General features: G+C 37.9%; 1 long non-coding RNA gene and 1 other non-coding gene across 2 annotated transcripts in view; one reads left to right on the forward strand and one right to left on the reverse strand.

Moving 5' to 3' along the window:
- The first annotated feature begins 1,281 nt into the window (after positions 1–1,281).
- The window catches only part of LOC102550021 (uncharacterized), a 140,119-nt gene continuing 116,422 nt past the window's right edge, over positions 1,282–24,978 (forward strand). The window contains exons 1-3 of the long non-coding RNA XR_010055995.1: positions 1,282–1,603; positions 7,708–7,818; positions 8,789–8,864. This is a non-coding gene — a long non-coding RNA (uncharacterized LOC102550021). The remainder of the gene's footprint in view (positions 1,604–7,707; positions 7,819–8,788; positions 8,865–24,978) is intronic.
- On the reverse strand, positions 9,335–9,459 carry Snord22 (small nucleolar RNA, C/D box 22). Its single transcript, XR_005491523.1, has one exon. It is a non-coding gene; the product is annotated as a small nucleolar RNA SNORD22 (small nucleolar RNA).

The following is a 24,978-nucleotide window of genomic DNA, read 5'->3' on the forward strand; positions in this document are numbered from 1 at the left end:
TGCATTGCTATTGTACAGTATGGAGAAAAGAAGACTCTTTTGTCCCCTTTATTGTGGTAGCACTCAGAAACTATAGTGTTATTTTTGGTCAGTAAACTTTTTGTTAATAGATTACTTCTATCAAACCAAAAATAAAAAAAATAATGGTGTGTTCCACCAAGCTTGAGTCTAACCTTTGCATGGCCACTATGTCTCAAGATCCTGATCAAAAGCGCGCCTCTTATAGCTCATGATCTAGATCACAGGTATGCCCTCCATTTCTGGATTCCAGTTCATTCTAGGTTAAGTGGCCAAATGAAAGCAGTAACCAGTTCAAAATAAGGACTAACATAATACAACTATTCCTTGTTCAACTGCAAAAGTATAAACAGTAAGTTTAGCTGGGTGGGATTGTGACCCTAGGTCACTACTCCCTTAATTACATTCAATATCGTTGGACACAGGATTTAGCTCCATTCCATTTCTTGGTGCCCCTTTAATATTTAAAGCATTTATTTTGTATTTTTACATTTTCAGCTTAGTTCTTTTCATCAAAGCACTACTTACTATTCATTAGAGTTAACTTTAGTAACCTCACAACAAAATGCATACCAGCCTGTTTTGTGATTTCCTTTCCTCGTGCAATTAGTCTAAATCTCTTCAGGTTAGCCCCAGGCAGACTCTTTGGACAAAGGCAAAAAGCAGCCACCTTCTTCACCAAAATCACAAAAACAGTCTCTAGGCTACATATTAACATTCTTTTCCCCTGAAACCTCTTGAACCCCCAACAGTCCAAATCACCCTTAGCAACAATGTTTTCCATATTCCCTACTATGATGGCCCACTAAGCCCCACTTAAAGCATCCTGCTGCGTTCCAAAGTTCCCCAATGGACACATTTCTCCAAACAAAAGCGTGGTCAAGCCTATCACAGCAATACCCCAGTCTCTCTTACCAAACTCTATCTTAAGTTAGGGTTTTATTGCTGTGAATAGACACCTTGACCAAGGCAACTTTTATAAAGGACAATATTTAATTGGGGCTGGCTTACAGTTTCAGAGGTTCAGTCCCTTGGCAGGAAGCATGGCAACATGCATACAAGCTGGCATGGCGTGCTGCAAGTGGAACTGAGTGTTCTACATCTTGATCTGAAGGCATCCAAAAAGAAGTCTCTCCCCCACGGGGAGTCAGGAGAAGGTTCTCTTTCCACAGTGGGTGGAGCTTTCCACAGAGAAGTCAAAGCTCCCCCCCATTGTGACACACAGCCTTCATCAAGGCCACTCCCTGGTCCACCACAGCACTGGATGTTAATAAATGAACTCTGAAGTAACCCGTATCCTTGCTAGCTTCTTCCTACTCTCATACCTAATATCTCTTAGCAGTGTCCCTGAAATTTGCTATTCTATCCAACACCATGTTTGGATAATTTCTTTGAGCTTCATTCCCTTATGAAGATCCCCAGGCATAAGTAAATTAAGTAAACCCCTTATGCATTTTTTTTTCAAAACAGCTCTCTTACTAATTGGTTCTTGGCTTGTATGAGGACTAAAGAAGAGAACGGAATCTTCTTCCCTTTCAATTGGAACTTGAGGGCAGAATGTGATGCTGCTTTCTTTTGCAAGAAGGTATACAGTAATTACCCAGCAAAATTCATTGACTTGATGCATAGTATATCATAGCTGAAGCCATATTCTTAAATTTACAGCATATCTTAAAATATTATACTAGCCTGTACTCTTAACAGATTTTTGGATATTGGAAAAGGATTGAATGATGGATTTCTCAGTTATTTTAATCTCTAAAAATTTTAAGTCTAAATTGTCAATAAATAAAATGACTTTACTTTGTAACATGTATAACAAATATATTCTAAGTCAATACCCAAAACAACTTAGCTATTTTTAAAAAAGGTTGATAATCTGATGTCTTTTTTCTGTTGGCTTTGATTAACATGATGTTCACTCAACAGCCAGGTGAGAATTTGAGAAGAAAATAACTATTATGAGTTTGTAAAATAAACAGTATAGAAATAAATAAGTTAAATATTTTTTTTGTTCATTGAATGATATTTGTACAAAATCATTCACTAGAGGAACCACAGATGCTCAAACTGGGCAGTGTCAGTCACAGAACCCCACAAGGAATGAGGTACTTCAATTTAAACTTCCATTTTTACTCTTGTTTTTGTCCTTTGAGGGCATCATATATCTATGCTGCATGAAATTTATAAGTGTTTAGGAAGATAAACACTCTGCCTTTGTTTGGTACAGCAGAAGAGCTTATATATCATTCATGAATCCCCGTTTACCTGTCTGCTGCAGGGGGAGACCATAACCCTCAGCAGACTCAGTACATTATGGATGACTGCTGTTTGGTCCATCATTATTGCTGATCTCTTGTCATTGGTTTACAGATGTCATGGAAGATACCAGTCTAAGGATAAGATTTCCGTGGAAAGGCCAAGAATCATTATATGTTATTATTTGCTTGAAAGATGATGATTACTGTGTTAAGATTCAAAACAGATTCTGGAAATAACTTTCAAAAACATATACACTTAATCATTTTCTGCATGATTTCCACTTTCAGAAATTAGATGCGTTGTCCCTGATTTATAAATAATTCTTGGTATTTTAAGGAGTTTTAATGGCCAACTTTCACAGTTTGAATCAACTCTTCATCCATAAAATAAATCCAGAAAAACGGGAGTATAACACTTCCAATTAATGAAAGACATTGAGAGGTCAGTTGTCCCTATTTTTTTTTTTTTCTTTTTTTCGGAGCTGGGGACCAAACCCAGGGCCTTGAGCTTGCTAGGCAAGTGTTCTACCACTGAGCTAAATCCCCAACCCCTAGTTGTCCCTATTTTAATAGAAACTAAACTGACCACCCTTTTTTCCTTTTTCTACATGATTTGATCAAATTGGGATAGAGTATTTGCTTCATCATCCTATGCGTGCCATTTATATCATATATGCAGTGCCGCTTATGGCTGGTTGCTTCATCATCCTATGTGTGCCATTTATATCATACATGCAGTGTTGCTTATTTCTGGCTGTAGTGAGTTGGAAGGACATGTGCTCTGGGACCTCGTCAGTTTTACGGTGTCTCTCACATTTTCATACAGCATTAGACTGCCATTGTCAACACCATCTACTTTTTTTAAATTCTTTTTTGTTATATATTTCTTTACTTACATTTCAAAGGTTATTCCCCTTCCTGGTTTTCTGTCCATAAGCCCCCATTCCCTCCCCTCCCCCTCCCCCATACGGGTATTCCCCCTATACATCCCCCTTATTCCCCTCCCCCATATTCCCCTGCACTGGGGGTCCAACCTTGGCAAGACCAAGGGCTTTCCCTTCCACTGAACACCATCTTCTTAAATGGAACTAGCTACAGAATTAAAAATGTTCACTGAACATCAGGGTTGAGCTCATGAGACCAGAATAGAGGCTAATCTACAGTGTGTACATATTGTCTTCCCAGACATTTAAACTACTTTGTGTATTACAGGTGTTTTACATGGTAAAAATATTAAATAAATTAATATCTTTTGCTTTAAGGAGTAGTCATGACATAACGTGTTTTCTGCCTTTGCATTGTCTAGCTTCAATATGGGACTCAGAATATTTTCCTCTTGTCCCCCCAAAAGAAGCCTTTACCCACCCAGACCAGTTTAATGAGTAAATAATGATTACCCTCTATGACATCTGGTCCTCTTCACATACATTCTTTATCAAAATCTTGCTTTAGACAACCCTTGAATGGCTTTGCATATGAAATACTAAAACATCATCAGTTTTAATGAAATAGTCAAACTAGCACTTGAAAAAATTATATTTATGGTCCATAGACTAGCAACCCTCCAACATGAGCTAGGTGATGCATTTCTAGAAACTTCAAATTAATCCTTTTCATTACAGGAGTAGGTACCCATGAAAAATGAATAGAAATTGCTGATCTCATTAAAGGCTGAATTGAAACCAATTCTTATGGTGGCAGTAGCTACAACCTATGATAATCTCCCTAGCTGCTGTATGTCTGAGGTCCTATAATTACTTCAAAAAAGCTAAGTAGCATAATTTGGTTGTAGTGTTTTTTTTATGTGTATATATGTGTGCATGTTAGAGGACTGGTGATAGAGATGTATTTAAATAAACTCGTATTTTAATTGTATTTGTTTGGCTGTTTTTTTTACATGCCTAGGAATTTATAGATGTCTTTTTAAAGACATACATTCTTCCTGTAATTCTTTTTGATCCTCATTCTCATTTTCAAGAGACCGATCCTCAGATTATGACTCTTGTTATAAATGCATACTGTGCTAGAGGCTTATTTTTATGCTCACAGACTCAAATCATTCTGGGAGTTTAATTTCTCTTCTCTAGTTTGAAACTGACTTTTGAATTTAAAAAGATGAAGACATTTGTCCTTGCCCTGGGGCCTTGATTTAAGGTTTAAACAGAAGGTTAAATATCAAAGCTTTCATGTAAACATATAAACCAAATGCATATATTTCTCAAGAAGAGTCTGCTACCATCTGCACAAGCAGGCGTAAGTTCTTCTAGCTAGATGGTTAGTCTGTTTATAAAAGAATTCATAATTTATATTGGACAGGCGCCCTTCTATCAAATAGAAGAGACGAGGCATGTTCATTTGTCATTACAAGCACACCATTTCCTTTTTAGTAAGTTAATGCCCTTCCTTAAAAGGAGATTAGTCCTGTGAAGTAAAGAAATTGAAGTTGGCAGTCAGCATCCAGGAACGGATACGGATTCGAAATTCTTAAAAAGCCCATGAGTTCAGACTCCTTTAGAATACTGTAAAGACATCACCGGAGGGTCCTGGTATATCCACATTCAGTTACCAGGATTATTTCAGAATCGTGATCATGTAACTTTTCACAGAAGCAGTCCGATGGCAAATAGACACCCCTTCTGAGTATACATTGAGAAAACTCATTGGTTAATGTCAGAAGGAAGCAATCACAAAGACCAGCAAGCATAGAAATTAATCTTAAGATAGGACAGGATAGGTCATACCTTGATTTTAGTTAACAGCTATCCCGTACAAGAAAATGAACCTATCATTTAAAAAAAATTACCATCAAAATTAGATGCAATAGGCAATTACAATTTAAATTCAGCCTCTGATTTCTTTCATAGACGAATCTTATGCTTGGAACACAAAGATAATAATAGGCCAGAGAGCATTTACATATTTATGTAGATTTCCTGTTATTTTATATTGTGAAATCTGCAATGCTGGTTGAAAAAATGATTCTTGTCTTTCTGAAAGTAATTTCTAGGTCTTTGAATTTGAATGTTTGGAGAGAAAATCCATGGAAAATCTCAGTGACACTATAGATTTCAATGGTAATAGTTCTATTAAACTTTCTTTCCTAAGTCACAATCAGGGGATTATGAATAAAAGAATGTACTTGTATAAGAATAAATTAAAAAGATGCCAAATTGTTTACGATAGTATAATTCAAGAATGCATATAATACTGATACCATAATAAATATACATTAAATTTTGTTTAATGATTTTGAAGCACTATAGGGAACTTGCCTCAATTTACAATCTTCATTAATAAAATTATAATATTAAGAAAAAACCCACATATTTAAAATTTCTTTATTTGGCCTTACAATACTAGCTTGTTACATTAATTTGTTGTAAAATATAGAGGTAAACTTCTTTTCAGCAAAGGTGAGGTATGTTATTTCAACAAGTGTATCTCATTTATACAGTAGTTTTGAGAGAGAAACATAAAGTCTAGGGAACTATATTTCTATACATGAAAAAATGAAAAAAAGAAAACTAGACTGAAAATATGTGGCATGCTGTTAAATTTCAAAAAAAATGAAAAGAAAAAGAAAATGCTGCATTAGATTAAGTTCAATCCCAGCTTTAAGACACTTACTGAGTGACTTGGAGCACAAACCACAAATATTCCAGTACGTTTACCCATAACCTGTAAAGCACAGTGCATCTAGTATTTGGTTGTTGAGGGTGTGGAGGAAGATGGCAGAGGTGTAGTGATGTTCTTATCGGATGCCTGTGCTCTATCTCTGTCTGCACTGCTCTGTTAGGTGGGAAAGGGGAGCAAGTTCAATAGTTCTCTCACCTCTTGTCATAGAGGACTTCAGTTTTTCATTTCCTGTCTTTCCTATTGCAGAGACATTGGTGAGTAGAATCGGGTGAATTTCATATATACCACTCCATGATCTTTATTACTGGCAACAGAGCTTTTGGGAATCAGTGGCCATACAAAGTGATACACAGCGCTCACCTCATTGACAGATGAACTCAATTCTTCAATTATCGTTAACCTGAGCATTTAGTTTTGTCTGTAACAAATCCCAATTTAACCTGTACAGAAGCTACATTCCTATGGGTGGATATGATTGATGTTTTGCAATTCAGACTGTACTGTATTATGAAGTTTGAAGCCGTGAAGGTATTACCTCAAAGATGGTCCTGCTGTCATGGACAATTGGAGAGGTGTCTACACTGAACAGTCTTTCTGAAAAATATGTTTCTGAATACATTATGCTTTAGAGGACTGCTTCTAAACCTTTCTAATGAGACTCATTGATACAATCCCTCATGCTGTGGTGAACTCCAACCAAAAAATTAATTTTGTTGCTACTTCATAACTGTAGTGTTGCTACTGTTGTGAATCGTAGTGTAAACATTTGTGTTTTCAAATGGCCTTAGGCAACCCTTATGAAAGGGTTATTTGATGTACAAAAGGGTTGTGAACCACAGGTTAAGAACAGTGCTCTAGAGTAACTATGGCACTCTTCATTTTGTGAGTGCAAAGATATAAACTTGGCTGGTATTGTACTACTTCTCAGATCTCTTTTGCTACATTTTTTATTATTATTTTTATTATTGAAACTATATAATTTCTCATAATTAATTTATTTAAATTTAATGTTTTTTCCCCACATAATTTTGTTTCTTGAGATGGCTATTCTTGGATATCAACTTGACTTCATCTGTAATTAACTAAAGCATATGTAAATTGGTACAGCAGTAAGGGAATTTTAAAATTAAAACACTTGAAGTAGGAAGAATGACCTTTAATCCACAACCTTTGAGCTGGGAAGATCCACCATTAATCTGGGCTAAACCTTCTGGTGGCAGCCTATATACAGGCCATAGATGAAGGAAACCTTTGCTATTTGCTATGCTTGACCTCATTCTTGCTAGCAATTAAGTTTCTTCACTGGCATCAGAGCCTATTTCTTTGGGACTCAGGTGTAAACTGACGACCAGCTGAGACATTAAGTCCTATAGACTAAACAACTACTGGATTCTCAGACTTTGTATTGGTTGTCAGCCACTGTTGGCCTTGCTGGACCACAGCGTGTAACATACATATATATATATACACACACACACATATATATATGTATATATATATATATGTGTGTGTGCGTGTGTATGTGTGTATAAATATATATACATAGATTATACATACACACATAAATGTGTAATATATAATATGATATATGGTATATAGGAAAGTATACAGGAAATATAAACATAATACATGATATATGACATATATGATACATGGTGTATGATACATGATATGTGATATTATATAATATATATGTATATACACACATACACACACACACACACACACACACACACACACACACTAGATAACTCTATAATTCTCCCTTTTGTTTGTTGCTCCAATATAACAGGGTTTCACTATGAATCTTCTTCACTAACTATTAAAACCTACGTGATACTCTGAACTCAAGTTTCTTGAAAGAAGCACCCTATATCTACACTGAAGAGTCTACAAAGGCTGAGTGAGTGCGTAGAATTTCAGTGACAGTGAGAGCTAAAGTGTCGCAGGTCCAGAGGCAAATTTTATTTTTGCTGTCTTGGATGTGTGAAAAGAGACTTACTGCCCAATATAATGTGTGACCTAGCATTCTGTGACTATTAAGTAGTTTGGCACATCTGAAGCTACACTTGGCTTCCACTAAGTTCCATAGTTAAGAATGTCATGATATAACATCTGAAGTCTATAGCAGAGGCTTTCCCACTTTTCTCTCACCTGCTATAGCCACCAAAATGTCTGAAAGTTGTTTCGTTTCCTGTTTTTGTTTATTCTTTTAGTAGAAAGACTTCATGGAATCATTGGAATATAGGGTTTAGATTAATTTGTGTTCCTAAGCCATGATCACTAACATTTGGCTTTAAAATGAACTGATTTATTCCCTTTGAGTTCTAATTTTGTTAACATTCATATAACTTATGTAACGGGTACCTGTGTATTATGGGTTTATTATATGTGTACTGTATGTGTACTGGTAGCAAGACTGGTTAGTAAGTGAGTGAGGTGATCATGATGGAACCAATGTCTTTAAATACTTCTTTAGTGAAAAGAAAACCGTGACTAGTCAGTGAAGGAAATTTCTAAATAAATTCTGCACAATTACCTTTGACTTCTACATACAAACCTTGATACAATGTAGGTACCCACCCTATCCCATATAAATAAATAGAATAAAAGTAATGGTTTATTTATAACAGTATACACATTAATTTCATAGGGGTACACTTCCATTTCATTAATAATTATAACTTTATTAAAAGTGTTATCTCACTCAATTCTTACCTTGGCTCCAAGAAAAATATATTATTGATCTATACACTGTTGATCTAATTTATTTTAACAATAAAAAATCACACGTAAGAGCTGCTGAAATGGTTCAGTGGTAAAGGGTACCTCTAGGAAACCAAAGATAAACTTGAACTTCTTTTTTTTTTTAGGATAAAAAAGCATTTATTACTAGGAACAAAAAGAACACAGCACAAATAACCATGGAAGGATCAGATTAACAATGTGGTAAGCAAGGAAGATAAATTTGGAATTGCAAAGATTTCATCAATTTTAAAAAGTGGTCTAAGGAGAAGAGGAAAGGGGTATGGGGGGGGGAATGTAGCCTCTGGCAGTGAAATAAATATTAATCTGCTCCAGCGGTACTGAAGAGATCAACCATTTCACTTGAAGTGCCGCTGATACTGCTCAGATGCTAAAAACCCATAAAGAATCAACAGACTGTGTTCCATGAGCTCTGAAGTTTGCTGTGCCACTGGCCTGGGTAATCGAATCTTTGATTTCAGCTCCTGTAAGGTAAAAGTTTCAATTAGGAGTAGAAAGCAAAATCTGCCCTGCCCACCTAATTACAGTGACTTGAAGGGCTACCTACCTCTAACACACACCTCATCCCTTTCCTCAGACCTGGAAAACAGATAAACCACCCTGTTTCCTCTTTAATCAAAGTGATAATTCTTCCCTTTGTACACATACAAAAGATCCATTAGACAGTTCCTTCTGGAACAAAACGTCCTCTTTTCCCCCAGCCAGCCCCAGTGGGTTCGTCTTTTCAGGCTCTGGAGCTAGGACAGGAAGTAAGACGTGTGAAATATCTTCATAGGGAAAGCTTGACCTTCTGATAGCGTCCTAAGTCTACCTTGTGATTACAGTGCCGTCAAGGTCAATACATTTGGTGCTGGTGGTAAAACCAAGGGTAGCCCTCCATCAGCTGAGCAATATCCCCACATTGTGAGTTCTTGATTCTATACATATACACATATAATATATATACAATACACAAACAATGCAATACACCTACAATATACTCATACATATATACCATATACACATACACATACACATACACATGTATATGTGTGTATATATATGTATATACATATGATCTGTTCATTTGTACTTTTAAAATTTATGTTTTATTCCCAATTTGTGGTCAGAAATTTGTTTTCATTAAGTCATATCCATTGATTATAATCCTCTTACAAGGATAATAAAGTCAAAAAAATCTGGTGTGTTTATGGGAGATATGAGAGTAGAGTAAAAATAGGTGAAACTATACTGAGGTGTGTAGTTATTCTAAGTACAAATAACAGTAAATTCATGAAAAGATTAAATTTCAGAGAGGCTGAGAAAAATATTTTATTTTCTTACCTGAAAAAGTTTTCTATCTTGAATTCTATATGGGTGTATTATTATTTTAATGCAATAGCACTGTAGCAAGAAAACCATGTAATACTATGGAAATCCCATCGAGAACGTGGAGAATTGCTCTGAGTCATGTGCAGCCAAGGTTATCCAGTGAGGAAATCATTTTGCATCAGATGCTGGGGTCCAAGCAGCAAAAAATGAATATTTTCAAATATCTCATATTACTTGGAGAAAATGAAACAATAAAGGAGATATTTGTGTCATTGACAATGTTGATAAAAAGTTATTTTTTTGGAATGACCAATAAATCAAAGGTATCATATAAGGGTCCACAAAATCTACATGCTTAGACAGAATAGCAAGTGTGTATCTTGTAGTGTGTCTTGCTTTTGAATGAATGATTTGTTATGAAGGAAAGCACAAAATAAGTATGCGTTTCTTTAGTATTATTATTTATAATAAAATCTTCGTAAGAACTGAGGTGTTTGAAATTGAATGATTTTATTCTTCACTAGAAGGAGGTTGAAGAATTAATATTTACAGGACACTACTTAAAAGATGTCATAGAACTGTGGACAGAAACAAGAAAATATAGGAAAGAGTCCTATGCTGCTTACATGGAGTAGTTATTCATATACCATTTATGGAAATAGCTCATTAGGAATTGAAGACCTACGACACAAAGGCAGATAGACTTCAGTATAACATTATACTGAACATTCAGTTGCCTCTTTCTTTCTTCCTTCCTTTCTTTCTCTTTTATAATGTTAGGTTGGTCCAGTTTACTTCTTGGTGTTTTAGGTTTAATGATACTCTCCCACTTTGTCCCTCTGTTCTCTTAATTGCTGTCACCAGAATTACTCGTGTGTGTGTGTGTGTGTGTGTGTGTGTGTATGTGTGTGTGTGTGTGTGTATGTGTGTGTGTGTATCTGTATACAAGATCAGTCTTCTCCAGATATAAGCCCCTTGATAGCTTATCCAATCTTAGTCATGAGTGGCTAGCATTTTCCTTTTTAGTCAGTTCAACACTAAACATAGTACAGATTTTCTTCTTCTTTTTATTGGCTATTTTAAATTTACATTTCAAATGTTTCCCATCCATAAACCCCCTATCCCATCCCTCCCCCTTCTTTTATGAGAGTGTTCCTCCACCCATCCACCCACCCCCTGCTTCCCCACCCTGATATTCCCTTACACTGGTTGGGGGGCATCCATCCTTGGCAGTATCAAGGGCTTCTCCCTCCACTGATGCCCAACAAGGCCAGTGTCTGCTACATATGCAGCTGGACTCATGGGTCTATCCATGTGTACTCTTTGGATGGTGGTTTAGTCCCTGGGAGCTCTGGTTTGTTGGTATTGTTGTTCTTATGGGGTTGCAAGCCCCTTCAGCTCCTTCAATCCTTTCTCTAACTCCTCCAATGAGGACCTGATTCTCAGTTCAATGGTTGGCTGTGAGCATTCATCTCTGTATTTGTCAGGCTCTTGCCAGGAGACAGCTATATCAGGCCCCTGTCAGCATGCAGTTCTTGGCATCAACAATATTGTCTGGGTTTGATGGCTGTATGTATATGAACTAGATCCCCAGGTGGGGCAGTTTCTGAATGGCCTTTCCTTCAGTCTCTGTTCCAAACTTTGTCTCTGTATTTCCTCCTATGAAGAACTTACTCAAATTTGTATAGAGATAAAGTCTTAGGGTTTAAATTACGTGGTGAAACACGATGATCAAAAGTAAGTTTGAAGGAAAGGGTTTATCTGGATTACACTGTCATGCATCACTTCAAGATGGTCAGGACAGTAACTCAAACAGGGACCCTGGAGGCAGGAGCTGATGAAGAGGCCATTAAGGGGTGCTGCTCACTAATTTATCAGTCAGTTGTCTTATACAACCTAGAACCACCAGCCCAGGAATGGCACCAGCCATAATGAATTGTGCCCTCCCCTATTAATTATTAATTATTAAAACACCCTATAGCCAAAGGTTAGGAAGTCATTTTCTCAACTGTGGTTCTCTTTCAGATAACACTAGTATGTATCAACTTTATATAAAATTGGCCAGCACAATTGACCCTTTCTCAACTTGATCCCAAAACACATTACTGTTAACCTTTCCTTTCTTGTTTTTCCCCAAGATCACCTATTAATACCAACATTACATTATAAAGATTCAAAATTTTTATAGTTATGTCATCTTTAAATATTCAAACATTTGAAAATTTTCTTTTTAAAATATACATTCTTTTTATAATTCAAAGTCTCAGCTGTGTGCTACTATAAAATCAAAAATTAATTAAACTCTTACTTTAAGAGGAAAGAACCAGAGCACAATGACAAACCTAAAAAGCAAAATCAAACTTCAAACGTGTACATAACTCTATGTCCAATGATGTGGGATTCACTCATGATCTTCTGGGGTCTTTGTAACAAGGGCTTGGGTCATACTCCTGCCTCCTCTTTCTGAAGAACACACAGCTTATCTTCCAGGGTCCAGCTGGCTCCATTCTACTGCTATAAATGATCTTGGTGGTCATTTCACAGTACTGGAATCCTCAAGATTGCTGGCGTCCCTTACTATACCTGCACTGTACCTTCACCAACAGCCTCTCCTGAGCTCTCTTCAGTTATTCCATCCCTACCACAAAGTTCCAAGCCTCAGATACTTTCCATGACTCCTTCATGCCTTCCAAATCAGTACCACCTTGACGACCTTTACACTCTTGAGTTCAGCTGCCAGCTTGAGGTACAACTTTGGATGCCTCTAGAACATAGCTTTTGTATTCTGTTATTAAGGAAACACTTCCTAGCCTCAGAAAGATTTCGTTGCAATGACGCTGGTCTCTTCTTAACAGCAGCTGATTCTCCAGCCACAGCTGACCAGCCTCTATTTTTCCAGTAAAGAAGAGGTTTTACTTTTGTATTTCTGGTTTCCTGTTAATAACAGCTGATTTTTTTTTTATTAACTTGAGTTTTTCTTATATACATTTCGAGTGTTATTCCCTTTCCCGGTATCCGGGCAAACATCCCCCTCCCCCCTCCCCTTCCTTATGGGTGTTCCCCTCCCAACCCTCCCCCCATTGCCGCCCTCCCCCCACCAGTCTAGTTCACTGGGGGTTCAGTCTTAGCAGGACCCAGGGCTTCTCTTTCCACTGGTGCTCTTACTAGGATATTCATTGTTACCTATGAGGTCAGAGTCCAGGGTCAGTCCATGTATAGTCTTTAGGTAGTGGCTTAGTCCCTGGAAGCTCTGGTTGCTTAGCATTGTTGTACATATGGGGTCTCAAGCCCCTTCAAGATCTTCCAGTTCTTTCTCTGATTCCTTCAACGGGGGTCCTATTCTCAGTTCAGTGGTTTGCTGCTGGCATTCGCCTCTGTATTTGCTGTATTCTGGCTGTGTCTCTCAGGAGCGATCTACATCCGGCTCCTGTCCGTCTGCACTTCTTTGCTTCATCCATCTTGTCTAATTGGGTGGCTGTATATGTATGGGCCACATGTGGGGCAGGCTCTGAATGGGTGTTCCTTCATTCTCTGTTTTAATCTTTGCCTCTCTCTTCCCTGCCAAGGGTATTCTTGTTCCCCTTTTAAAGAAGGAGTGAAGCATTCACATTTTGATCATCCGTCTTGAGTTTCATTTGTTCTAGGTATCTAGGGTAATTCAAGCATTTGGGCTAATAGCCACTTATCAATGAGTGCATACCATGTATGTCTTTCTGTGATTGGGTTAGCTCACTCAGGATGATATTTTCCAGTTCCAACCATTTGCCTACGAATTTCATAAACTCGTTGTTTTTGATAGCTGAGTAATATTCCATTGTGTAGATGTACCACATTTTCTGTATCCATTCCTCTGTTGAAGGGCATCTGGGTTCTTTCCAGCTTCTGGCTATTATAAATAAGGCTGCAATGAACATAGTGGAGCACGTGTCTTTTTTATATGTTGGGGCATCTTTTGGGTATATGCCCAAGAGAGGTATAGCTGGATCCTCAGGGAGTTCAATGTCCAATTTTCTGAGGAACCTCCAGACTGATTTCCAGAATGGTTGTACCAGTTTGCAATCCCACCAACAATGGAGGAGTGTTCCTCTTTCTCCACATCCTCGCCAGCATCTGTTGTCCCCTGAGTTTTTGATCATAGCCATTCTCACTGGTGTGAGGTGAAATCTCAGGGTTGTTTTGATTTGCATTTTCCTTATGACTAAAGATGTTGAACATTTCTTTAGGTGTTTCTCAGCCATTCGGCATTCCTCAGCTGTGAATTCTTTGTTTAGCTCTGAACCCCATTTTTTAATAGGGTTATTTGTTTCCCTGCGGTCTAACTTCTTGAGTTCTTTGTATATTTTGGATATAAGGCCTCTATCTGTTGTAGGATTGGTAAAGATCTTTTCCCAATCTGTTGGTTGCCATTTTGTCCTAACCACAGTGTCCTTTGCCTTACAGAAGCTTTGCAGTTTTATGAGATCCCATTTGTCGATTCTTGATCTTAGAGCGTAAGCCATTGGTGTTTTGTTTAGGAAATTTTTTCCAGTGCCCATGTGTTCCAGATGCTTCCCTAGTTTTTCTTCTATTAGTTTGAGTGTGTCTGGTTTGATGTGGAGGTCCTTGATCCACTTGGACTTAAGCTTTGTACAGGGTGATAAGCATGGATCGATCTTCATTCTTCTACATGTTGACCTCCAGTTGAACCAGCACCACTTGCTGAAAATGCTATCTTTTTTCCATTTGATGGTTTTGGCTCCTTTGTCAAAAATCAAGTGACCATAGGTGTGTGGGTTCATTTCTGGGTCTTCAATTCTATTCCATTGGTCTATCTGTCTGTCTCTGTACCAATACCATGCAGTTTTTATCACTATTGCTCTGTAATACTGCTTGAGTTCAGGGATAGTGATTCCCCCTGAAGTCCTTTTATTGTTGAGGATAGCTTTAGCTATCCAGGGTTTTTTGTTATTCCAGATGAATTTGCAAATTGTTCTGTCTAACTCTTTGAAGAATTGGATTGGTATTTTGATGGGGATTGCATTGAATCTGTAGATTGCTTTTGGTAAAATGGCCATTTTTACTATATTAATCCTGCCAATCCATGAGCATGGGAGATCTTTCCATCTTCTGAGGTCTTCTTCAATTTCCTTCTTCAGTGTCTTGAAGTTCTTATTGTACAGATCTTTTACTTGCTTTGTTAAAGTCACACCGAGGTACTTTATATTATTTGGGTCTATTATGAAGGGTGTCGTTTCCCTAATTTCTTTCTCGGCTTGTTTCTCTTTTGTATAGAGGAAGGCAACTGATTTATTTGAGTTAATTTTATACCCAGCCACTTTGCTGAAGTTGTCTATCAGCTTTAGTAGTTCTCTGGTGGAACGTTTGGGATCACTTAAATATACTATCATATCATCTGCAAATAGTGATATTTTGACTTCTTCTTTTCCGATCTGTATCCCCTTGACCTCCTTTTGTTGTCTGATTGCTCTGGCTAGAACTTCAAGAACTATATTCAAAAAGTAGGGAGAGAGTGGGCAGCCTTGTCTAGTCCCTGATTTTAGTGGGATTGCTTCAAGTTTCTCTCCATTTAGTTTAATGTTAGCAACTGGTTTGCTGTATATGGCTTTTACTATGTTTAGGTATGGGCCTTGAATTACTATTCTTTCCAGGACTTTTATCATGAAGGGGTGTTGAATTTTGTCAAATGCTTTCTCAGCATCTAATGAAATGATCATGTGGTTTTGTTCTTTCAGTTTGTTTATATAATGGATCACGTTGATGGTTTTCCGTATATTAAACCATCCCTGCATGCCTGGGATGAAGCCTACTTGGTCATGGTGGATGATTGTTTTGATGTGCTCTTGGATTCGGTTTGCCAGAATTTTATTGAGTATTTTTGCATCGACATTCATAAGGGAAATTGGTCTGAAGTCCTCTTTCTTTGTTGTGTCTTTGTGTGGTTTAGGTATAAGAGTAATTGTGGCTTCGTAGAAGGTATTCGGTAGTGATCCATCTGTTTCAATTTTGTGGAATAGTTTGGATAATATTGGTATGAGGTCTTCTATGAAGGTTTGATAGAATTCTGCACTAAACCCGTCTGGACCTGGGCTCTTTTTGGTTGGGAGACCTTTAATGACTGCTTCTATTTCCTTAGGAGTTATGGCGTTGTTTAACTGGTTTATCTGTTCCTGATTTAAAATCGGTACCTGGTATCTGTCTAGGAAATTGTCCATTTCCTGAAGATTTTCAAGTTTTGTTGAATATAGGTTTTTATAGTAAGATCTGATGATTTTTGAATTTCCTCTGAATCTGTTGTTATGTCTCCCTTTTCATTTCTGATTTTGTTAATTTGGACACACTCTCTGTGTCCTCTCGTTAGTCTGGCTAATGGTTTATCTATCTTGTTGATTTTCTCAAAGAACCAACTTTTGTTTCTGTTGATTCATTCTATGGTCCTTTTTGTTTCTACTTGGTTGATTTCAGCTCTGAGTTTGATTATTTCCTGCCTTCTACTCCTCCTGGGTGTATTTGCTTCTTTTTGTTCTAGAGCTTTTAGGTGTGCTGTCAAGCTGCTGACATATGCTCTTTCCTGTTTCTTTCTGCAGGCACTCAGCGCTATGAGATTTCCTCTTAGCACAGCTTTCATTGTGTCCCATAAGTTTGGGTATGTTGTACCTTCATTTTCATTAAATTCTAAAAAGTTTTTAATTTCTTTCTTTATTTCTTCCTTGACCAGGTTATCATTGAGTAGAGCATTGTTCAATTTCCACGTATATGTGGGCATTCTTCCCTTATTGTTATTGAAGACCAGTTTTAGGCCATGGTGGTCCGATAGCACGCATGGGATTATTTCTATCTTTCTGTACCTGTTGAGGCCCGTTTTTTGACCAATTATATGGTCAATTTTGGAGAAAGTACCATGAGGAGCTGAGAAGAATGTATATCCTTTTGCTTTAGGATAGAATGTTCTATAAATATCCGTTAAGTCCATTTGGCTCATGACTTCTCTTAGTCTGTCTACATCTCTGTTTAATTTCTGTTTCCATGATCTGTCCATTGATGAGAGTGGGGTGTTGAAATCTCCCACTATTATTGTGTGAGGTGCAATGTGTGTTTTGAGCTTTAGTAAGGTTTCTTTTACATATGTAGGTGCCCTTGTATCTGGGGCATAGATATTTAGGATTGAGAGTTCATCTTGGTGGATTTTTCCTTTGATGAATATGAAGTGTCCTTCCTTATCTTTTTTGATGACTTTTAGTTGAAAATTGATTTTATCTGATATTAGAATGGCTACTCCAGCTTGCTTCTTCTGACCATTTGCTTGGAAAATTGTTTTCCAGCCGTTCACTCTGAGGTAGTGTCTGTCTTTCTCTCTGAGATGTGTTTCCTGTAGGCAGCAGAAAGCAGGGTCCTCGTTGCGTATCCAGTTTGTTAATCTATGTCTTTTTATTGGGGAGGTAAGGCCATCGATGTTGAGAGATATTAAGGAATAGTGATTATTGCTTCCCGTTATATTCATATTTGGATGTGAGGTTATGTTTGTGTGCTTTCATTCTCTTTGTTTTGTTGCCAAGACGATTAGTTTCTTGCTTCTTCTAGGGTATAGCTTGCCTCCTTATGTTGGGCTTTACCCTTTAAACACAGGACGTGCCCGGTCCTAGATGAACTCTGCCTCTGTGTGTCCCAATCTCACCAGGCAGCTCTCTTCCAGCAGACATGTTGGTCTTACCTGTGGTCCCGAGGCTCAAGTTTGCTCGCGGGGTGCTGCCCAAGGGCTCTCTGCTAACAGCTGATTTTTCAGCCCCAGCTGACCAGTCACTACAGATTATTCACACATAGGTCCTGCTGGAGTCTTTGCTTTCCTTTGAAAATTCATAAGCCAGACTCCCATAATGTGCATTTCTCTCCACATTCTCCTCCAAGTTCCGGTAGAATAGCCAATTGAGCTTCAAACATTAGTGAATTCTCTAGTCCAAAGTCACAAACTCTTTCCATAATCCTCACCAAAACTACATAGTTAGATCTGTCACAGCAATACCCCACTCTTGGTACCAACCTTTCTTGTTAGGACTACTAATGTTGTGGAGATATATATATATATATATATATATATATATATATATATATATATATATATATATATATCTTCTATATCTCTCTATATATATATCTTGTATCTATCTATCTCTATCTCTATCTCTATCTCTATCTATCTATCTATCTATCTATCTATCTATCTATCTATATATATATATATATATATATATCTTCATCCAAAAGCAAGCTAGAGAGGAAAGAGTTCATTTGGCTTATACTTTCACATTATAGCCCATCGTTAAAAGAAGTCAGGGCAGGAACTCATTCAATGTAGGAACCTGGAATCAGAAGCTGATGCAAAGGACATGGAGGGGTGCTGCTTACTGGATGGTCAGCCTGCTCTCTTATGGAACCCATGATCATCAGTCCAGAGATAGGATACCATACAATAGGCTAGATCCTCCACTATTAATAATTATATTTAAAAATGCCTACAGCTGTATCTTACAGAGACAAAAAATTAGTCATAGGTATGTAGAAAAATTTAGAACTGCTCCTAGAAAATCCATTTGCAGTATCCTGCAACATTAACAACCTCACTGTTTAGTGTTTTGCTTATCACGTACCATGGGTAGTTTCTTTTTCGATCGCGTCTATTTGGTGTTCTGTTTGCTTCTTGGACCTTCATAGGCACTTCCTGTTGTGGGGTAAAGGCCCAAAGACCACTCAGCATGAACAAAGTCCAAAGTGAGAGTCTATATTAAGCTGGGCAGCGACTGCCTGGAGAGAAACAATTCTCACAGAGAAGCCTTGAATTCATTTTGCAGGGAACTTTTAAATGCAAAGAAAACAGAAAAACTACATCCTGTTTGGCAGTTTCAACGGGAAGTAATGCAGTTTAAAAACAGTGAAAATGATGCAGTTAGTGGAGTATTGTGACCCCCACGTTTCCATAACAAGGTTGGGTAGTTTCCCATACCTCTCATGGTGGTGATAGAAAAGGGAGAGTAAGGCTCAAGTTAAGCAAATGATGGCTTCAGCTGAGACACAACGGTGGAAGCTTCTTCCTCTCCTTTAGGTTGAGGAAATTTCCATGTAGATTTTGTTGAAAATATTTTGTGCCTTTAACCTGGGTTTCTTCTCCTTCCTCTATATTATTTTCAAAATCATAATGTTCAAAATTTGCTGGATGTTTTGTGCTTGTTTTTTTTTCTTTTGTGGATTTAGCATTTTCTTTGAACAAAGTATTCATTTCTTCTGTCTTGTCTTCAATACAGATGGTTCTTTCTTCCATCTCTTACATTTTGTTGGTGTTTTGCTTCTGAGTTTCCTGTTGGAGTTTTTAAGTTTTCCTTTCCAGTTTTCCATGTTTGGGTTTTCTTTACTGACTCCATTTTCACTTTCAAGTCTTGCATTGTTTGTTCATTTCATTCTGCTGCTTGATCGTGTTTTCATAGATTTCTTTAATAGATTTATTGATTTCCTCTTAAGGACCTCTAGCAATCATAAAGACTATTTTGAAATCTTAGTCTTGGGTTTCAGCTCTATTTCATTTTTCAGGGCCTTCAGTAGTAGAGTGGCTGGGCTTTCTAGAGACAAATTGGCCTGGGAAATATATATATATCTCCCAGGCAACTGGGTTTAGAGTAATTTTAATTCTAGATAGTAACACCTGGTCTTGTTTTGTTGGGCAGACTTTCTGTTTCTTGATTACTGTTGGCCTCTCCGTTTCATAGGAGAGTGTGTAGCTCTGTGTTGCCTGGTAAGAAATGTTTCTGAGATCCTGGCAGGTATGGAAATTGAGGCTTCAGACTAGAATGTGTTTCTTGGAATTGGAACTGACTTTTAGAGATGGAGATTGGCTAAGCGGTGGGGCCCAGAGGAGACTACAGGAGGTCCATAGGAGTCCATAGAATGGAGGAGATCAGGTTATGCCATGAGAATATGCTCAGTCCTCTGAGAATGAGGTCAGAAAGAAAGGAGAGACCACATCTATTAGTCTGCTACATAGTGGTAATATTTTCAGGGTTTTCAGGAAGTGTCTCTGGGAGTTAACAGCTGAGACACTCTACCCCCTACTCCCCATCCTCCATCCCTGCTGCACGGGATGGGGTAGTAATGGCTGTTAGGGGGTGAACTGAGTACACCTGGATGTGGGGTCAGAGGGGAAAGGGAACTCCAGCAGGCAGTCTGCTATAGGACTGGGTGTGAAACTGGGGCGTTGAAGGTAGAGAGAAGTCAGAGTAAAGATCTGAATATTGCTTACCTGCTTCTCCATCTGGCTTGGCTGAAGGGTTCCAAACAAATGTTGCATTTAAATTTTAGTACTTTGTGTTTAGAGGGAATGAAATTCTGCTTGCTTAAAGTCAAGTTACAAGAAACTTCATGGTCTAATTAGTAAAGTATTTAACCTTGTGAGAACAGCTAAGGAAAATAGCACAGAATATGAAACCTGTTATGATGCATGTGCTCCTTGCAATAAGTGTTTAACACTTTGACTTTTGTTTTATTTCTCTTCTGTTCAACAGTTGGAGCTATTCATTGACCTTCAATGGTGACCCCTGTTGAAATTATTCACCCCTGTAAAGACTTTTGTAGCTCAGAACTGGATAGACAATTTAGAAGACTATCCTGCTACCCAGCCATCTTGTGTAAGGGGGTGATGGGATGCATATTAGTTTAGACTCCTATTCTAGCACAGAATTCCACCATCTTAAAATATTATACAATTAGAACTACAATTGATTTTTTCTATCTCACTAGAGTTTCCTACATTCTAGGACAGCTTACCTCATCTCTGGTGCCTTAGTTAGGGTGGACAGACACCATGATCAAGGCAACTCTTATGAGGACAACATTTAATTGGGGGTAGCTTACCTGCAGTGTGCAGGTAGGCATGGAGTAGGAGGAACTGAGAGTTCTACATCTTGTTGCAAAGGCAAACAGAAGACTGGCTTCCAGGCAGCTAGAATGATGTTTCTTAAAGCCCATGCCCAAAGTGACATACCCACTCTGACAGGGCCAAACATATTCCAATAAGACCATATTTCTTAAAAGTGATACTCCCTGGGCCAAGCATGTGCAAACCATCACATCTGGTAAACATCAATTTATTTGGTTTTCACTGAGTCTTTTGATTTCTGAATATCTTCCGTATGCTCAAGAGATGTTTTTAGACTGACTTAGTAACTTCGATAGCAGCACAGAGGAGCATGTAGCTGTTAGACAATACCTAAGGGACAAGATTCAAACATAGCCTTCTTTTGACAAAGTGCTTGCTGACAGGAGTGTGATATGGATATCTTCTGAGAGGCTCTTCCAGAACCTTACTGATACTGATAAGGATGCTTACAGCTAACCATTGGACTGAGCACAGAGACTCCAACGGAGAAGTTAGAGAAAGGACTGAAGGAGCTGAAGGGTTTTGCAACCCCATAGGAAGAACAACAACATCAATCAACCAGATCCCACAGAGCTCCCACCACCAACCAAACAGTACACAGAGGGACCCATGGCTCCAGTTGCATAGGTAGCAGAGGACAGCATTGTCTGGCATCAATAGGAGGAGAACCCCTTGGTCCTGTGAAGCCTAGTTTTCCCAGTTTAGAGGAATGCCAGGGTGTTGAGGGGAGAGTGGGTGTGTAGGTGGGAGTGGGAGCATCCTAATAGGATCAGAGGGAGAGGGGATGGGGGATGGGAGAGGAGAGGAAAGGTATAGCATTTGAAATGTAAATACATAAAATATCCAATAAAAACGAAATGCTCAAATTCCACAATGAAAAGAAAACAAGCAAACAAATGAACAAACAAACAAAGGCAGACTTTTACTTTTATGGCGAAATGTGCCAGCTCCAGGAGGAAGAACACAGATGAAATGCTTACATGCTATTTATAGAGCTGCTGAAAATAACCTTGACATGTCTCATACTTTTGGAAGGTATTCCCAGCCCCCCTTTCTGTTTGCTTTTGTTCTGAGTATTCCTTTCATCCATATTGTACAAACTTACCCGGGGCTTATTTCTGATTATGGCTGGTTTAAACATTGTAGTGATATCCAGGCTGCTGAAAGGGGTGGTCTCAAATTTGAAGCATTACCTAGCACTTACTGTGGTCTCTCTTAGCACGCCTTCGTAAATGCAAAGCTTTTTTTGATTCTCCAGTTGAGTTCCCAGACCTGTTATTAGCATAGTACAATTTACAGGAGAGTGAGATTTTTAATAGCAACACCGAGAAATCAAAATTTGTTTGTATATCCCAAGAGGTTTGAGAGCACATAATAAAAATAGGGTGATCGTAATAAAAAGTCATAACAACAACATAACCCATGATCATCCTTAACTGAAGAAAACATCCAATTAGGACCCAAAGGCTGTGAAACAAATGTTTGATCACACTGCATCATTCCATAAATATAATTATTTAAAATGTTTGAATTGTAGTTAAGGACTTATGCAATGGTGAGGGCTTCTCAAGGAACAGTAGACGGCTGGCTGACTTGAAACCTTTGGTTGGAGGCTGCCAGGACTTCTACAGTTCCATTTTAGCTGAAGGCAGGATTACTGAAGCTGCATTATACTCTTCCCCCATCTCATTTTCAGCTCTATTGCACCAATTATGCTGCATTGAAGCTTATAGGGGCTTACATTGCGTTTCAGATAGATGGAAGGAGCCAGTCTATATTCTTTGTGATAAAAATAGGCATTAATTACTGAGACTTGTAAACCGCTTAGCATCCTTCTTAATGTGGCCCATCAGGTGCTTTGCCTTATTCTATGGCTAATCAGCAAAAGAGGAGAAAAGTCCAAAGGAAGAAGATGATCTTTTTTGGCTCAAACAGAAACCCAAGTTAAAAATAAATTTAAAACGTACCAAAAAACCCAAGCCACTACGCACACACTGGCACTACAGTGCCTTTTCTTCTCAATCCAAGTTGATTGCAGGGGAAAATAGTCTTAGGACATTATCGTATATGAAAATTAATTATCAGCATAATATTCCTTGCCTGAAAGAGAACAATGAATTTGGACGCCAGTTAAAAAGTTAGATTTATGAGAACACATTGAAAAAGAGGGAACTGTATTAGATGATTATCAATTTAAAGAAAAGCAAAGTGTCGTTACGATCCATAAACATTTATTTCAGAGGAAACCTACTGAAGAGTTGCTGAAGGCAACAGTGGAGAGTTTCGTCCTTAAACAAACAGCTTTGATTTGCTTTTCTGGTAGGGTCTCAGAAGAGGCTGCTTTGCAATTAAGTGTCATATCCAGTGTTTGGATTTTTATATGTAACTTTATGCTTAATTGACAGACATGCCCATTTGGCCACTTCATTAAGGCAATCAGAATCATGGATACTAACTGTCACTGTGGGGGACTGTAATGGCCTTCCTTTTGTAGGCACACTACAGATGAATGACTTTCACTTGTAAATCTATCTACAGGTTGGAAAAGATAGAAGGCATGCTTTTGTGGAGTATAAACACATACTGAGGGCTTCTTTCCTTAACATACATATTTCATAAGTTGCAAGCACGCTTTCAGGAATGCCGTGCAAACACATTTCATGCTTTTCGATATGACAAATATTCGTGAACGGGAACACAGTTTTTCAAAGGAATGAGCAAAGAAAATTGAAGTGATGGTATATCGGTTAAGTTGATTTTTATAAAAGCCTTGTAGAGAGCTTTAAAAATGAACAGTATGTGTAAGGGAAAAGAGCCTACAAGAGAAATTACAAGTGGGTTTCAGTACATTAGAAGCTTGAGACTGTTTATTAAATGCATAACTTGTTCTTCTGCTATGCCAGGCGTTTTACATGAGTGTGTGATTTGGCTCCCATTTATAATGTGTAACTGCGGCACGCTTCAATGACGCTACAGGGGATATTTGTAATGGTTTGAGTACTTGGTTAAGATATTTGGAAAAACTCCAAAAGCATTCACATATTCCTGGCTGCTTTGGGTAAGCAGTTTTTTTGTTGTTGTTGTTGTTGTTGTTGTTGTTGTTGTTTTTTGTTTTGTTTGTTTTTGTTGTTGTTGTTGTTGTTGTTGTTGTTTGGGTATTTTTTCCCCCAGCTCATTTTTTGTCCTGGTCAATTAGCAGCATCCCTCTAGATCAGGAAGATGATAGAGTACCACTTGGGATCCGTCACTCCCAGATTTTATGGATTGGCAGACTCTACTAGAATATAAACTTTTATTGCTCGTTGGAAAGAAGCTGCTTTAGAATATGTTCATTAAATGTTGTACTATTAATAGATATTGTACTTATGCCTGGTTTTTAATCCTTAGTAATTACTAAGGTTCAGCCCAATAATATCTAATGATTATCTGAGTACACCTTTCAAGAGAATATACAGAAATTATACAGAAATGTCATAAAAGGTGCATGGAGGAGTTGGAGGGGGTGTTTTGAAAACTTCTGAGTAAAAAGTAATTTGTTCAAAACAGAGCAAAGTGTTTTTGTTTTCTTAATTTGCTGAATGAGGAAGGATCTGGTAGATATTTGACATCTGGTTGATATTTGGACAACCAGAGAGAATAAAATCAAAACAGCAAAATATTTCTTTAAAAAAAAAACTAGGATTTTTCTTTTAAAAGTTTTTTGAAAATGTATCTTTTAGACATAAATCTTTATGTCTTATTTTTTAAAAGGCAAAATAACCTTCAGAGAGAGTTAAAAATAAGAGTCAAGATAAAAAAAAAATGGAGAGAAACATTTAGACAGAATCCAGGATTATTTGTTTTCTAGACGTTCTGTGAAGTGTCTGACACAATTTAAAAGGTTTCACAGGATCAATCTGTTAACAGAGGAAAAACAATCATTTTTCACAAAAGGAATGCGCGTGGAGGCTGGTAGATGCGCGTGGAGGCTGGTAGATGCGCGTGGAGGCTGGTAGATGCGCGTGGAGACCGGTAGATGCGCGTGGAGATGGGTAGATGCGCGTGGAGATGGGTAGATGCGCGTGGAGA

This window comes from Rattus norvegicus, chromosome 11 (assembly GCF_036323735.1).
Source record: "Rattus norvegicus strain BN/NHsdMcwi chromosome 11, GRCr8, whole genome shotgun sequence".
NCBI classification, from domain to species: Eukaryota; Metazoa; Chordata; class Mammalia; order Rodentia; family Muridae; genus Rattus; species Rattus norvegicus.